Here is an 18,393-nt window from a genome sequence, read left to right as displayed (position 1 = left end):
TTAGTTTTTCTTTTTCTTTCCTTTTCTTTCTTTCTTTCTTTCTTTCTTTCTTTCTTTCTTTCTTTCTTTCTTTCTTTCTTTCTTCTTTCTTCTTTCTCTTCTCTTTCTTTCTTTCTTTCTTTCTTTCTTCTTTCTTTCTTTCTTTCTTTCTTTCTTTCTTCTTTCTTCTTTCTTTCTTCTTCTTCTTTCTTTCTTTTTTTAAAGATTTATTTTTTAAAGAGAGAGAAGGGGGTAGGGAGAGGGAGAGATAATCTCAAGCAGACTCCCTGCTGATCACAGAGCCTGACACAGGGCTCAAAAATCACCACCCTGAGATCATGACCTAAACTGAAATCAAGAGTTCAGACACCCAACTGACAGAGCCACCCAGGTGCCACCCCATTTTTCTTCACTTCCTAAAATATAGTGATGGTGGTTTTAGGTCACCTTAGCTTTAGCCACCTTAGACACCTTAGCCACTGAGGCTGATTTTTTTTTTTTTTTGAGGCTGATGTTTTATGTTAAAGCTTACCCTCAACAAAAAATGTGCCATTTTTTAAACTGTAACTCCTTCATAGCAGTCTTGAAAACCTTCTTCCAAAAGAATGTATATATTTTTTACCTTCTTCGTAGACTTTTCTAAGTAACTGAAATTTCCTGGATAGAAACCCATTTCTGCCCATTCAACATAGAAAGGGGATAATACACCATGATGATGTTAATTTTATTCCATTCATTCAAGTTTGATTTAATTAAAAAAATAAGAATAAAAGAAGTACATAAGGAAAATTTGTAGAAAGTGATATAATTATCTAGAGAAGCAGGAGGGGAAAAGGACAAATATGGAATCCATTTATATTAAACACTCTTAACAAACCAGGAAAAGAGGAGGTCATTCTCAATATGAATAAGAAAAGTCTAAACAAAATGTAGCCATTATGGGGATCCCTGGGTGGCTCAGCGGTTTAGTGCCTCCCTTTGGCCCAGGGCGCGATCCTGGAGTCTCAGGATCGAGTCCCACATCGGGCTCCCTGCATGGAGCCTGCTTCTCCCTCCACCTGTGTCTCTGCCTCTCTCTCTAGGTCTCTCATGAATAAATAAATAAAATCTTTTTTAAAAAATGTAGCCATTATTATACTTTAGTATGAAACTTCAAACTTTCTCATACATTTAAGCAGGAAGCAAGGATATCTGCTCTCACCCCATCCATTAACATTTTACCAGAAGTCACAGTCAATAATCTCACATTGTCAAGTCTTCATTTTACTTGATCCCTTCTCACTTTTCTTCATGTACTTCTACTCTAGGTAATCTGACACCAGAACTCCCTCCCACTTTTCCTTCTCTGGTTACTTTTTGCTTTTTCTTCTCTTCCAAATTTTGTCCTTATTGTCAATGCTGTGCTTCCTCTAATCTCTATTTTCTATTTAGATTATCTCATATATTTTTATGGCTTTATAGATAACCTATTTGAAGATGACTATTGACTTCTATTCCTTGCCTAGATATTTAGAGTCACAGATCCTACTGATCAATTGGCGTGTTTAGAAGTCTGACTGATATCTCAGTATTTTAACATATCTAAAAATGAGCATTTGGGTCTCATCTGAATGGACCTTATCCTAAATTACAATATATCTCTAAATAGGTCATCTCCACAGTTACTGAAGTCAGAAAACCAGAAGCCAGTTGATTTATCCATTTCTTTCACTCATGTTCAATTTATCCAGTTCTCTTAGTCATAGATAACAGGTAGCTATGTAGGTGATAAAAAGAAAAGGTAGACAGATAGATAGAGATATATTATACTTGATGCCAAGCATTATTTATAGGTAGTAAAATATATTCTATTAAAAATACTAAAATATCATTTTAGTAACATTACATAATTATTGTTTTATTGTCAGTAAGGTCCAACTTAAAGGTAATTAAATGTCATAATATTTTAAACATTAGGTTTAATTCTAAGGTTCCATGCCAGCATTAACAGTAATCAACCAAGTCAAAATGGAGTTTCAGTAGTTATATTTTTAGAAGAGGAATAAAAATAATGTGGGATGTTTTTAACATGGTCATATAAACATACAAATACATCTATACCTTGTACTTCCAGCACTGAAACGATCTGTGTACATTCATCTAATTCTGGATTAATGGACTGATCAGCTTCTGTTTTCTTAACAAATGCAATATGCCATGCAATTTAGCATACTTGCAGCTCTCGTGATGACTAGAAGCCTTTTCAGATGAAGGTAAAACTTTAAAATATTGTGGTGATATGTGAAGCAAGATAATTGCTGCTCAATAATGCAGAAAATAATGTCTATAACCAGCATAAATTCCAGACTAACACCTGAAGTACATTTCTTTGCCCTCTAATTTATTAGTACAGTTTGCACGTTATACTATGGTTAAATAGCATTAAGAAAATTGCTAGGCTTCAAAACATAAAAATAGATTTAATTTACACCTGTGTTATATCCCCTGTATATTTGCTTCTGTTTAGTATGGCTGAGAATATGGAACTATGTGATTATCCTGTAGTTCCAATTTTTATAGATTCAAATTACATGGGAAAAAAGTTAACTTTTTCTGAAATGTAATTAAGATTTATAAAAAGACATTTAAGTTGTGCTTTCTTTTATATATATATATATATATATATATATATATATATATATAGGTTTCATTTGCCATGTAAAGAATTACTGTTTCCCACATAACAAGTAGCAAGCAAAATAAACTATGAAACCAAATTATATTGACAGTGCATAACCAAAATATATGAAATAATGTTAGAAAACTAAAATAGCTTTTATAACTTTGAAACGTATTTTGCAGGAAAGAATTTTAAAACTTCTAGTTTTAGTTTTCAATTTCATCAATGTCATTGATTCATGGAAACATTTGACACACATTTCTTCATACTAAAACTTTCATACCAATATTTATATTTCATTAAAGGAACACTTTATAATAATCATTTACTATTTGAATGTTTTCGTTTGGAATTGTGATATTTCTGCAAATGTTATCCTTTTTTCTCCATTATAGGCTATACCACTTAAAGAAGGTAAGAGCCCACAAACTAATTACTTTGTGGATACAGAAAATGCGGGCTTCTCTATGGGAAACAATTGCAAAATATATACTAACTTAAAAATGAATTTTAAGTCTTAGTGAAGAGTTTTTCAGTTAGAAAAATTAAACTTGGGATCCTGGGTGGGTTAGTGCCTGCCTTCTGCCCAGGATGTGATCCTGGAGTCCCGGGATCGAGTCCCACGTCAGGCTCCCTGCATGGAGCCTGTTTCTCCCTCTGCCTGTCTCTCTCTCTCTCTCTCTCTCTGTATCTCATGAATAAATAGATAAAATCTTTAAAAAAAATAAAAATTAAACTGATGAGCAAAATTCTAGTTTTTTTTATTTTAATGATTTTCCATATTTTAAAATAAACTTTATAAATGTATTAATTGAAGGAAAATATCTTTAAACCCAACACATTTTTCTGGAAAAATAAAAACATTACTCTGATGGTTGTTATATTTTCCTTATTTTGCAATTTGATTACCACCTTGCAAAATCTCTATTCTGGACTCCGTAGACTATAGCAGAAATCTGCCAGATTATCCTCATTTCTGAAGTCATCTAGGGAAACACTAGAAGGAGAATTAGATGAGTAAGTTCTGGGAAGCTATTATAGAGAATGGTGACATTGTAATCAATAATACTGTATCATATGGTTGAAAGTTGCAAAAAGAGCATATCTTAAATATTTCCAACACAAAAAAATAGTAATTATACAGGTGTGAGCTAACTCTGTGGTACTTGTTTTGTAATATATATGTATCTAATCAACATGTCATTCATCTTAAACTAACATAACCTTGTAGGTCAATTTTATCTCAATAAAGCTGGGAAATTTATAAAATAAAAATAAAACTGATTAATGTGTTTTCAAATTTGCCCTGTGGATATTACGTTTCTCACTCTTTTTTTTGGTACTAGTATTGTCTCTTCAGTGCTGGAATGGTGAACCGATAAGTGCCATATAACAAATGTATGAGGTAATGAAATTGATATGTCATACAAAGTCACAGAATTGGTGAGTCGTAGATAATTTTTCAAAGACATGACTGACTTTTTAAGCCTTTGCCCTCTGAACACTATGGTGTATGGTCTTCATATTCAGGAAAGTACCTAACACTTATGGCCACTAAAAGTCCACTAGCTTTTTGATTGCTGTCAAATCTCATGATTTGTTATAAAAATCCTAAATTTCATGGTTAAAGTTGGTCTTAGTTCCTAAATTACTTTGTAATGTAGACAATTTCTTACCAGTAAGGGATGACTCTTGAAATTCCCCAAAGTAAAATTCTCACTGAGAAGAACTAAAGATATGAACTGGCTTGCAAATTACATTTTTAAAAATACTATCATAGGTGATTATGTCTAATCCAATATGATGACAGGTATATTTGTGATTAAATTAAAATAATGAATGAAAGAAACAAAAATGTTTAAAATATTAAAACAATTTTCACATGTAATTTATAGTTTATTAACCAGACTGGACTAGAATCTTATATATCCACTCAGTTAGCATTCATTAATCTTTAGCCTAAAAAAGCACATTATGTCTAAGAAAGATCAAAATGCCATATTTCCTAAATTATTCTAAAGGAAACAACTCATGAAAATTAAGACTGAGATAAAGAGAAAATTATATTCATTACATGACAGCTATTAACCTGAGATATTGCTAGACAAAATAAGCATAAAACCAGCTTGATTTTATTTATTTATTTATTTATTTATTTATTTATTTATTTGGGGAGGGGGCAAAGGAAAGGGAGAGAGGGTGTTAAGCAAGTTCTGCTCCCAGCATAGAGCCCCACACATGGCTTGATCTCACCACCCTGAGATCAGGACCTGAGCCAAAACCAAGAGTCTTAACTGACTGTACCACCTAAGTACCCCTAACCAATTTAACTTATTGATAGGTAATCATTCACTCATCTATTCATCAATTCAACAAATACGTAGAAAGTACAAGTAAGTTACCTGTGAACAAATAAATGTGAAAGAGAAGGATAGTGATTCATTTCGAAGATATCAGTTAGGAACTCCTGGGTGGCTCAGTGATTAAGCATCTGCCTTGGGCTCAGGGTGTGACCCTGGGGTCCTGGGATCCAGTCTCACATCAGGCTCCCCACAGGGAGCCTGCTTCTCCCTCTGCCTATGTCTCTGGCTCTCTCTCTCTGTGTGTCTCTCATGAATAAATAAATAAAATCTCAAACAAAACAAAAATAAAGAGATCAATTATTTCTGCAATCAACAACTAACAAAAATAATGTGTTATTACAAGTTGTGTATAGGCCAAACACAATTTTATATGTTGAAATTTGTTTTAATTCATTATACCTAGTAATCATCCTTAAGACCCAAATTTAAAAAAATGATCATTAAAATTGAAAACAGAGAGAAAAAAATTTTGGTAGTTCTTGGACTTAAAATGAGACAAGGGAGAGAATAACTAAGTAGGCTTCATGAATTTATAGCGATTTGCTCACATTTATAAGCTTTGTGGTTATTTGCAGTAGTTATGTAGATTGAATGCATAATCTGTTGTTCTTACATCATTTTGCTGCTGTGCTGTTGTCATGAAAACAGTGTTTTCTGATTGTATTTTTTTATTACATTGAAAAGTCCACTTATCATAGTTGCAAAAAATTGTATCATAGATATCTTATCTGAAGACTTCTGGGGACAAGTTTTCCTGCATGTGAAAGTTAATTATGAATGTGTTACAAGAAGCATGGAGGCACTGAATGTAAAAGTAGCTGCCGAACATATAGCTCTTCAGTTATCACTTCAAGAACAAAGGATGACTCACTACTATTAACTTTGTCACTTATAATAAATCGCTATATAAACCAATCTAATAATTTATAATCCATCCAAATATATTAAAATTATTCTACTTAAAAATATACCTTATTAATGTAAGCATAATATAAAGTGTGTATCTCCCTAGACCTCAAACTTTTACAGTTTTCCAAAAGCAACAGTTGTTTTTATAAATTTAATCAAGACAACATAATATATTTGGGGATAATGATAGAACAAAGAAGACTGAGCTTTCAATTGAATAATTATAACTTTTTGTTATAATATTAACTTTATGACTACTATATAAGAATTAAAACATGGCTACAGCAATCTTGTATTTATTCCAACTTGAAATGTACTTGTGTGAGATGATTCCAGTTCCTCTGAAAATCAGGTTATAGCTGCTTTTGCCTTTGCAACTGCCAGCGTGGAATTACACTGCTGTGAGATCTACAAATGGTAGTTGTTATTCTGCGAATGTGAATTCAGGGAAAAAGAATTATAGGAAGACATTTTTATATCATATGTAGCATTGACATTTTAAAAAAATATGTAAATACAAACATACATATAATTTTGTATAACTATATTGTAAACACATAAAATATAAATAAAACATTTTAAATAAACATATTTGTACAAAAATATTTACATACATTTGTATATAGTTGTATAACACAAAATGTATTTTATGTCATATATAAAATAAACTTATAAAATATAAAACATGTTTGTATTTTTTTTAATATTTGTATATTTATTTATTCACGATAGAGAGAGAGAGAGAGAGGCAGAGACACAGGCCGAGGGAGAAGCAGGCTTCATGCCGGGAGCCCGACTCGGGACTTGATCTCAGGACTCCAGGATTGTGCCCTGGGCCAAAGGCAGGCGCCAAACCGCTGAGCCACCCAGGGATCCCCAACATGTTTGTATTTTATATAAATGTATCTTATAAATATTTATGTAGATATATGGTTTCTAAGGAAATTTAACCTCTCTGCATAGCAATAAACTGAGTAACAAAGCACACTCAACAGTTCCAAATTGTCTGTTGAGAACCCTCAAATGGATCTTCAGCTATTCAGCTGTTAGTTTTGAATTAAGTTTTTAGGTGCCTTATAACATGACTGAACTTTTTGAACAATGGTGAATATTGATATTCCAATATTTTCCAAAAAAATTAAATAGTAAAGAGATCATATATAGTCTTTGTCTTCTGGTCTTCAGCCCTCATCTTTGCTACTACTCCTGTTTTCAAACAAATGACGTTAAGGATGGGTTTTCAGATCCCTGTACAGAAGGATGGAGAAAAGAGAGAATGGCAACAGAAATTACCATTTTTCTGAAACACACTTTTATAAAAGTTTCTCTTATTTTTGAGCTATGCTGTTAACTTTGAAGTCAGCACTAGTCCTTAAGAAAGTATTTGTAGTTGAGATACTTATTTTAAATAGAAATAAGAAATGTGGGAGAAAAAAGGAATAGATAAAAGGGAACGATGTACTTGTGATGACCTCTTTGTCATTCAAGCAAAAATCATGTTTGGATACTCTACTCTTAGTGCTGAAATTATTTTACTTTATTTCACTCATGTATTGATATGCAAAAGCATATATACTTACGTTATTTGCAACTTAAACTGTGATCATCAGAACAAAATAGTTGATATCACTATGGAGTTTGAAATGAGGAATATTAGCCTCCTCCCCCTACATGTTGAACCAAAATTTGCTTTTTAACAGGATCCCATGTGGTTCATAAACTTATGAAAGTTTAAGGAACTTTCTGGTGTGATATGAAGGTCCTGTAATTGAATAAATATAAAATATAACTCTAAAGTTAACTCTGTGGTTATTTATACCATTATCCTTATGATGTGGATTAAACTATACTTTATACCCATAAAACCAAACAAAATTATATCAGTTCCAGGTTATTAGAGATAGTTATCAATTTAAAATGGAAGTTATTTAATGATGAAGATTAAATATGTACTTTTTTATAACTGATTATAGTTATATATACTTATAGTTGTATATATCTATACAAATGCCATGCAGTTTAAAGTAATATACTACATGATATGTCATATAACAGAAAAATAAGCATGACTAGTATATAATTAAAGAATTGAAAAAAAAAGAATTGATAGTAGAGAAAATTTAACATATTTGTTCATGCAAGAGGTGAAAAATATGTGGTTCTTGCTTTAGGGCTTTTTTTCACCCAGTTACTCTGACTCATTTGCCCTTGATGTCTGTACCCATGTTGACCACAGGAATAAGTCAGGCTTCACTCTGGCAAGGTGAATGATTTATAGTTTTCATCTTGAAATTTAATACCCGCAAGTGATTGCATTGTCACAATAAACCATTCTCAGACCATCCCTGTCATCGAGTGCCATATACCAATTGTTTATTTTACAACAAAAGCCATTTAAAGTTTTGACTCAACTAATAACAGTCCTTTGAAACAGTGAATCTAGGAAGAACTATCCTCAGTCTTTATCGTAGAAACTATTAAGATTTGAGAGAATGCCCCTATTTTAAAGCACCTTTTCTACTCTAGATACCATAAAGCTGTTATTATTTCAGTGACTGGAATGCAAATGGACAAAATGCTAAGTCCTACTCTCTCATTCCCCACCCTCGATAGAAAAGTAAATCCTCACAGATGAAATGTTAGAGAAGATCAGTGATCCATCCCTTCCCAAGGGAGGATAATTCATCCAGGTGCATTCTCTCAATCTGAACATTCGTGGAAATATATGAGTTGCTTTGACAACGTGAGAAGAGTCAAGTTTGAAAACACAAGCTTTATTCTTCTGTAATAATTTTCCGGCTAATACACTTGAGAAAGTGCACAATTCCCTATCATGTTCAAAAAGGTATTTTAAATGATAAATGGTCACTAACCTGCTTTTCCTCTCTACTTTGATGTTTATTGATTTCAGCTGTAGGATAGGCAATAAACTTAAGTTCAGTTGTTCATCAATTAAATATTTTTGTTCTAAAATATTTCAAATAAGTTCTCAAAAAAAGTTCTTAACATTGTTTTGAATTAATAGAATTTAGAATAGAACAATTGTTACAAACAACACTATATTAATTTCAGAGATCTAATGACCAGTGGAAGAATCTTGATGTTGGATGGAAATATCTGGAATAAGAACCCACCCCTATCCCGGGACACTAAAGATAGATAGGCAGGCCCGTGAAGTTGTAACACATGAGTTTCATCCTGTAAAATATGCCTAGGCAAAGAATTCCCCTCATCTCTTTATCACCAAATTTACCCAAGCCTCTTAATCTGAAGCCACACTTGTGTGCCTTTTTTTTTTTTCATTTTTTTTCATTACTGTGAAAGGAACATCCCCTGCTACTATTTGAGACAAGACTCTTCCCATGTACTGTGTACTCGACCTATCTGTTGCTTTCCAGAGATCCATCTTATATCACCAATTTGTTTCTTACTTAACCTTTTTTACCAGCATAGAAATAGACACCACATTCCCTCCAATTAGTATCTCTATTTCTTTCCTTCTTTTCATAGCAAACCGTCTTTAGGAAAACATCTAGAATTAATATTTGGGGATGCCTGGGTGGCTCAGTCATTGAGCATCTGGCCTTGGTTCAGGTCGTGATCCCAGGTCCTGGGATGGAATCCCGTATCGGGCTCCCTATAGGGAGCCTGCATCTCCCTTCTGTCTGTCTGTCTCTGTCTCTCTGTGTGTCTCTCATGAATAAATAAATAAAATATTTTTAGAGCAATTAATGTTTGTATTTTCTCCCCTCTCTTACCATTTTATACCATGAAACCAAAATATATTAGTTTCCCTTATATTCCAATAAATTTCCTTGTCATTGTCACCAGTGACTTTAATATTGCAATGCTCCTTTTCTGTGTTCTACTTACCAGACTTAAAAATAGTATAAGATACCCCATCTTTTTGAATACCTTTCTTCTGTAGGATCCTATAATATCTCCTATCTTGTGGGTTTTTTCCCCCATGCATATCACTAGCCACATATTCTAAATCACCTTTACTACCTTCTACCCCATTATGAAATCTCGATGGTGAAATGTCTAAAGATTTGGTCATCAGCCTTAAAGTTTCCTGTATTTACTCTTCTATTTAATCAAACATGTAGATATGATTTTGCATGCAATCTCTATGTCAGTGTATCTCTATATCTTCATAGTTTATTGAACACAAGTTTCATAGTTCCTCCACTCAATATTTCATCCATATTCCACATGACTCTGCATAAGCATGCCCATAATAAATTATCACTGCCAATAGGCTTTTGCATCCTCCAAAATTCTATCTCAGAATTTGGCAGACTTTTTGTGTTAAACCACAGAGATAGGAGTTAGTATTCATTCTTTTTTTTTCCTTTCTCTCTTATTCTCTCCATCTACTATATTGGCAATACCTACATCTCTATTAAAATGTATCTTGAACATGTTCATTTTTTCCTCTCCTCTTACAATTGCTTTTGAACAAACTGTCACTAACAACCATCTGGGCTATTCAGTATCCTCCTAACCATCTTCCTGCCTTTCATACAATTCACACAGAAGTTAGAGGGACACTCAAAGCCATGAGTTATAATGTTTTATTTACCAAATCAAATCTATTACCATCGATTTAAATGTATTGATAATAAAATTCAAAGTCTCTATTTTGCTCCATTGGTCTAATATCTCTGGCCCAGAACTTCATTTCTGAAAATCTCTTTGAGTTTCACTTCATGATTCACTAAAATCATAGTTTGATAAACTATTCAGCCACATTGGCTTTCATTCTGGTCCTCAATTATATTGAATTTGCTATCACTTTAGAGTCTTCATCCCATTTCTCCTGCCTAAGCAGTTACTCTGTTTAAATAACTAGTTCCTTCTAACAATTAAATGTCAACTTCTCCAAATGATGGCTTCCAACATTGACTAGTGCTCAGTTCTGTTTACATCAGCTATTTGATTCCATTTATCATAGCAATTATAAAAACTGGTGTTTTCTTGCATACCCAATTACTTATTTTGCACATTGACTGTCTCTGTTAACTAGGAAATAATATCCAAGAGTAATTTGTCTATTTTGTACATAGTGGTATCTCCAAATAGTTGGAAAAGACACAATACATACTTAGTGCATTGTAGACATTAATTGAATAAATAACCAGAACAGAAGCTCTGTATTCAAGCTACATATGCTATTATTCTGACTGGGATTCACATTGAGCTCATAGATGAAAAACTAAAGTTTATCCAGCGATGAGTAATTATCCAATTCAGAAGTAACCAAAATCAAACAAAGCACCCTCCAATTGATATAAATTTTCTTCATAGCATCCATATTCAAGTGATATTCTAGTTCTCCCTTTTTGTGATTAAAAATATAATTAAGCTACAATTTCACTCACCTGATAGTGGGAAATTCAATCTCAGTCATTTTATTTTGAGTCCTTTCCTAGAGATGTGTAAAAAGAGAAACTAGAAAATTTGAGAATTTCTTGGGACTTTACAGTGATCAGTTTTGCTTCTTCATGGCAGTTTCCTGAAAAATAGCGGACACTGAAAGCTTTCCTAATGTACAAACTGTCTCTCTATCACAGAAGTCTTCTGAATGAGTGCAGATTCAAAAACAAAACTAGGAGGTTGAAAGATCTTCCTAATTTGTAAGTTTCCTATTTTTGTTTATGCAACACAAGGTAATTAGCAACATTTAAATCTGTTAGTAGGCAAACACCCGTGCTTAGTCACTTATTTTTTAGATAACAAAGAAGTACCTCATTTCATATTTCTACAGCAGAAAGAAACAAATAGTGTCATCTATATAAATTACCTTAATATAATTATTTATTTTAAATGTCTGGATGTAATAGCCAACTCAATCTGGGTTCATAAGGCATAAGATTTTTAGTTTTGCCCATTCATAATAATCTTCTTCCCTTTCCGTTCTTCATTGTCAAAATGTTAATATCTCAGTCCTTTGAATGTATGTTTTTATTAGTTTTATTTTGTATACTTCATACATTACCAATCCATGATTAAATGTGCAAAGTATGATCTATATTGTCTACTTTTTTAAAGATTTTATTTATTTATTCATTCATTCATGAGAGACACAGAGAGAAGCAGAGACCTAGGCAGAGGGAGAAGCAGGCTCCCTGTAGGGAGCCCGATGCGGAGCTTGATCTCAGGATCCCAGGATCATGACTTGAGCCAAAGACAGACGCTCAACCACTGAGCCACTCAGGTGGTCCTATGTTGTCTACTTAATGTACATAAATATAAGTTGTTTAAAAAAAGCCAGCCTTTATTGGTGTTGCTGTAATGTCTGCTAAAGTGGGCAGAGACCTATGAAAAGGAAGGTGACCAATGAACAGAGGTCATGTAGAATATTGGGAGCCTTTTCTAGTTATCACTCAAACCAGAAAGTATATTCTAGCCCAAATCCAAGGGGATTCAATAGTGACATCAAGTTCCCACTCAAAATTCTTATGGAAGAGGGGAAAAAAAAAGATCCTTCTAAGCAGCTGGCACAGAAATTTACACGAAGGAAAGTATTGCGATGCCAAGAGCCATAGCTGTTTAATGGAGTACTGTAGGTAACATTTATTAAATGAATATGCATGGTTCGACAAATGAATACGGACAATAATGTCTGCAGCATTTATAAAACTCTGTACAATAAAGGGAATTGAACAGAAAATGTGATGTACAAAGAAGAAGTCTAAGGGCTGTGTGTGCCTTAACAGCCCAGAAGTACCTACTCTGTATATTTCTTCTCTGCCCTATTCCTTTGTTCTGAAGTTCCTCTGTTCAGGAACTTCTGTTGTTTCTACCTTCATCTATTTAAAGTTAATATGTTTTTAAGTTTTGCTTTTCATTTTATAACCTTTTTCTAGAGGGTTACTGATAGAATTTATGTTTTTTTTTTTTTTGATAGAATTTATGTTAATGATTATATTTGCAATAGGCCTAGAACCTCAGAAAAATAACTCAAAAATAATTTTAGGTATTTTAAGTACCCTCCTGCATTATATGCCTACAATACAGTAAGCTTCATAATGATTTTCGTCTCACTTTTCATGTCTACATTATCCAATCATTTTGTCAACTTCCTTATGTATCTATATGATTAGTAAGGATATCTCTACATGCAGACCAATGTAAAATACCTCATCCTTCAGTATGAATGTTTAATTACTTTTCAATAATGAAATTGTGTATAATCATATGGGAGTATCAATTGCTATATGCACTTGGAAGGAAGATGCAAGATAATTGATTAAAAGAAATACTTATGTGATAAAGATGAAGCTTTTAGAAAAGAATAAAACGGATCATGCAGCTTACACTATGTTCAAAGCCAAATATGTAGACTTTTATTTATTGTTTAGTAATTTCCTTTTCATCTATTCAAAAAGACATGTATTATCTGTTATCTTAATGGCATCTTTGGAACACTGTGAATCACTGTCTATCCTTATTAAATATATTTTCACTTAGTGTTTTTTCTACCTCTTGGAGAAATTGATGGGGATGATTAACAACTGAAAACAGAATTTTTGTGGATATATTAGATACAGAAAAGAGAGATCAAGACTGTTTAGTAACCAAGAGAAACAGAGAAAAACCAGTAACAATGTATCAAAGAAGATTTTATATGTATATATATGTGTGTGTGTGTGTGTGTGTGTGTGTGTGTGTATAATGGCTATTCAAAAAAATTCTCCTGTTTAGATGTAGTTTTATGACTTGTTGAATTTGAGTTGTAGGATTTTTAAATATATATTCTAGATACACGACTTATGTGACATGTATTTTATAAATGGTTTCTTCCTTTCTGTGAGACTTATATACACACAGGTATTTTTTTCTTTTACAGGAAGAAATTAAATAACTTTTGGATCAACAAAAACTATTAGGGTTTATTACCAGCATTTATGGACTACTAAAGAATAAGTTCTAGCAGGAAACATAATATAGGTAGACTCTTGGATCTATTAAAAATACATAGATCATTTGAAAGTAGACTGATTAACAGAGTACCTGTTCCTCAAATACCTTTACACTGTAATTTTAAAAATATATTAATTTCTCTAATTCTTTCAGTTGAACTATTGGCTTGTTGTGTCTACTACATCCTCCTTTGGAGTTGATATTGTAACAATTTTTACCTTGTAACATAAGGTAAAAGTGATGCTGAAGATCTTATATTCAAGCATTACAAAAATAATGCATCATGCACACCTTACAAATCATGTTTATCACAGTAATCTGTTTTTATATGGCAACAAAATTCCTGTTTCAAAAGAGTTAAATATAAAGCTTTAAAAAACAATATGAATTAAAACAAAGCAATCATTTAAAACAAATAAAATGCAAGTAAAATTATACTGCTATAAAAATATAAGTTGATTTAAAAATTCCTTCTGAAATAAATTTGTAAATATCAATCAAGACTGTTATAAACATTCTTCTGAACAGTAAAAACAAAAATAAAAAAAAAACTGTATATAAGAACTTATACCAAAACAAAACAAAAATAGGATGAGCAAGCCAAAGTTACATAAGGAGGTTTTTCATTATTTTAGCTTATTTAGTAATATATATATATTTTTTTATTTAGTAATATATTTGAAACCATAGAGTCCTAGTTAATATTAGTGGACTAGAATATTAAGTAGAGAAAATACTATATTTACACAATTTCTAAAACAATAGAGTTTTGACACTTTTAAAAGAAGATATTTTGAAACAAGCCTTTTTCGTATTGAAATAGTAATTGTATATGTGTGACTGTGTGTATTGTCAGAATTTTACTTAGAAAAGAATTAAAGAGTGGAAAATAAATTCGTACTTGGTACAGCAATAGAAAAAACATATGCTATTACTTTAGGGTAATAGGAAATCATCCAAAAAAATCCTGCGGATTAATGACTTATTTTGCGAAACTTCGGGTTGTGCTTTAGTCACTGTTTTAGATGAGCTTCTTAAAAAGAACCTTGGGATGCCAGGGTGGCTCAGCATTTGAGCGTCTGCCTCCCGCTCAGGATGTGATCCCGGAGTTCCAGGATCAAGTCCCACATCGGGCTTCCTTCATGGAGCCTGCTTCTCCCTCTGCCTATATCTCTGCCTCTCTCTATGTCTCTCATGAATAAATAAATAAATAAATAAATAAATAAATAAATAAATAAATAAATAAATAAAATTGGAAAATAAAAACCTAGATTATTTCAAATACTTTTCCATGGTAATTTTCTTTACACTGGCTATTCGTGTATGGAAATAAACAGTGTATAAATTTTGTTATATTTCTAATTATCTTATTTCAAAATTTTAAAAATATAGTTACTTTCACTTGTTTTCAAGTACATTTCAAATCCTATAGGTAGTATCTCAAAGTTAAAGGTTACAGATTAGGAAACTATAAATGATGAAATTTTTAAGGCCATATATATAAATCACTCTTTGTTAATTCTGAATCAAACATGATATGAAAAGAGAGGTGAATGTACCCAAATCTAGACCCATTCTTGCATTGGTAGAGTGATCACAGTGGGCAATAATATGGGGCTGAGACTTGTAAAAAAGGAGTATTTATATGGGATGCCTGGGTGGCTCAGTTGTTGAGCATTTGCCTTTGGCTCAGGGCGTGATCCTGGCATCCGAGATCAGGTCCCATATTGGGCTCCTTGCATGGAACTTACTTCTCCCTCTGCCTGTGTCTCTGCCTTTCTTTGTGTCTCTCATGAATAAATAAATAAAATCTTAAAAAAAAAAAGAAATACTGATGTGATGGAGTTAGAGAATATGGTAGTTTTCCTTGCAGTTTGATTATATTGATATAGTTATGTTGACATATTATTATGATTTCTGGCATTTATTCTAAAATAGAATATCTCATAGAAATATTTATTCCAAATGGAAACAATTTTGTTCTATAAATGTAAGCAATATTATCTCTCTGTTTATTGCATATTGGGATATTTTTGGTCAATTTATGAAAGTGGCAATAAGTATTGTTCTATGAGATATTTAAGGGCTTCAGATATTTAAAGGGTTGGAAATAAAATCTTGGAATAGAATTTTTTTTTCTAAAACTACAGAAAAATAGTACAGTATATGTATGCTTACAAGTATCCTAAATCACATCAGCAAATTTCCTTTGAAACTATTCCCTGTCAAAAATGAATGTTTTTCTAAAAAAAAAAAAGATAAATAATACAGTTTAACTTAACATACAATTTTTATGTCAATGGTTCTTTAATATATTTACAGAATGTCAAAATACTTTCAAAAGTAGTTGAAGCTGTATGAGACTTAATGACCATAATTTCCTGTCTGCACTTTTAACAGTTATACTCTTTGAAACTTTTGAATATATTCACAGTTGTATTCTCAGTAAAATTGAATATGCTGAGTTGATTGAATGTCCAGAGGAACCAATTAAAGGTGGGATATTAATATTAACAAGAGTGTTTCATAAATGATGAAATTATTCTCTATTTTTTCATATTGGAAGATAGATTACTTTCCCTCTAGAGCTAAAAGCTTTTTAAAATTTTGTTATTTATTAAAGTACAGCTTTTCTTTAAAAGTAAGGCTAGAGTAACTCTACATGTAATCATCCTAGTTGGAAGTAGAAGAAAATGAACCCTCTATAAAGTTGTATTTAATCTATCCATCTCTTAGATTCACACAGAGAAATGTTGCCAAAGGTAATTCAGTCAAAGAAGGCTGGGCATTGGGGCCAAGCTCCACTTTAGGAAATAACATTTCCTGATTATGCATTTGGGACCATATTTTATTGAGGAATTTATGCAAACAAGATCATTCAACCTAAGTTTTCTGTCTAAGGCTTTTATTTGAAATGTCTGATATTTATTGATTTTCATGTGATAGGAGTGCACAAAGCATAGTGTAAATATAAATTTATATATTTAAATAGTTTTAAAGAAAATCATTGTTTTTAGTATCTAGATACTTTTTAATTTGAAATAAGTCTTAAAAAAACACAAAAGTGAGAGAAGTGATACTAGGAAGATATATAAGAGATATTTAAGTCTATTTTTAAAACTACTGTACTGAATATTCACTAAATCTACAGATTCACTATTATCCTGCACTCTTGCCTTCAATAATACTTGTTATTTAATTGAATTAAGAAAATTGACACTATGCTATTTGTTTTTAGATGATCACACAAAACCATAAATCACCAATTTATTACACTCAGTGTAGCAATGCCATTGATTCACTATTAAACTTTAAAAATCTTAATGAAAGTAAAATTAAAATTAAAATGAAAAGCATTTTAAGGTGACTTTAAAGTTAGATTAATTTGAGATGCAACTTACATACTAAGGAAAATGCAGTTTAACAACAGCACTAGGGATCCCTGGGTGGCGCAGTGGCTATAGCGCCTGCCTTTGGCCCAGGGCGCGAATCCTGGAGACCAGGAATCGAATCCCACGTCGGGCTCCCGGTGCATGGAGCCTGCTTCTCCCTCTGCCTGTGTCTCTGCCTCTCTCTCACTGAGTGCCTATCATAAATAAAAGTAAATAAATAAATAAAAAATAAAAAAAAAACAACAGCACTAAAATCATAATTAAATTTATAGTCAAATACAATGATGGCCAAATAGTTCAACTTCAGTATTATGTCACATGTTGTACTCTATTTATAATTTAATATTCTTTCTAGTTGTGTCTATTACTGGGACCTAAGTGTCACACTCCCATCTTTAATCTCAATTTCCTATTATGTAAATACCCTTAAGTTACAGTCCATGTCTCCGTAAGACTTACTCCTCCATGAATCAGGTATATTTTTCCTTCCTTAATTACCCATACTGATGGTTACAATTAGAATAGTTTGGATAGGCTCTTAGAAAATTTGAAAACACTGACTTGACTGTATTCAGCCATTCTTTCTTTCTTGTGATCTTTTCCTAAAAACAAACAAACAAACAAACAAACAAAAAAAAAACCTATCCCTTTCACACACACTCACACACACAATTATGACTTTTCCACTGCAGGAAAATTTTTATATTTAGTTTTTAATAAAATATATCTAGTGTCTGAAAGAAATATTGTTATGTTACAAAATCATGGTGGTACTATGAAAAATTCAAAGCAATCCAACCATGTGTTGCTATCAAGTTCTACATTCATTAAAATTACTAAACCAGAGGTACCAATATTTCATGGTTTATAGCTGCCATAGTCTCTCAGTAATTGTTTTTCTTTGATACTCCAGACCAAAACAGATAATAGCTCTATATGTGAAGTAGTTATAAAAATATTAGAATGCACAGAATCCAAAGTTCTCACTGTGTTTCAGTAAAAATTTTAAATATTATTTGGTGTCCCTTGTGAGTTTGCTCTGAGGCTTTGAGATACTGTTTGGGAACTACAGGATTAAATTCCTATAATTATTAGGAAATCCTTACAAAAATGTCTATAATTTTTCATAGATGGTGAGAGAACATCCTATATGAAGTGTTTA

Source organism: Canis lupus, chromosome 31 (assembly GCF_011100685.1).
Source record: "Canis lupus familiaris isolate Mischka breed German Shepherd chromosome 31, alternate assembly UU_Cfam_GSD_1.0, whole genome shotgun sequence".
NCBI classification, from domain to species: Eukaryota; Metazoa; Chordata; class Mammalia; order Carnivora; family Canidae; genus Canis; species Canis lupus.
The sequence above is the reverse complement of the archived record's forward strand: the minus strand, read 5'-3'. Positions refer to the sequence as shown.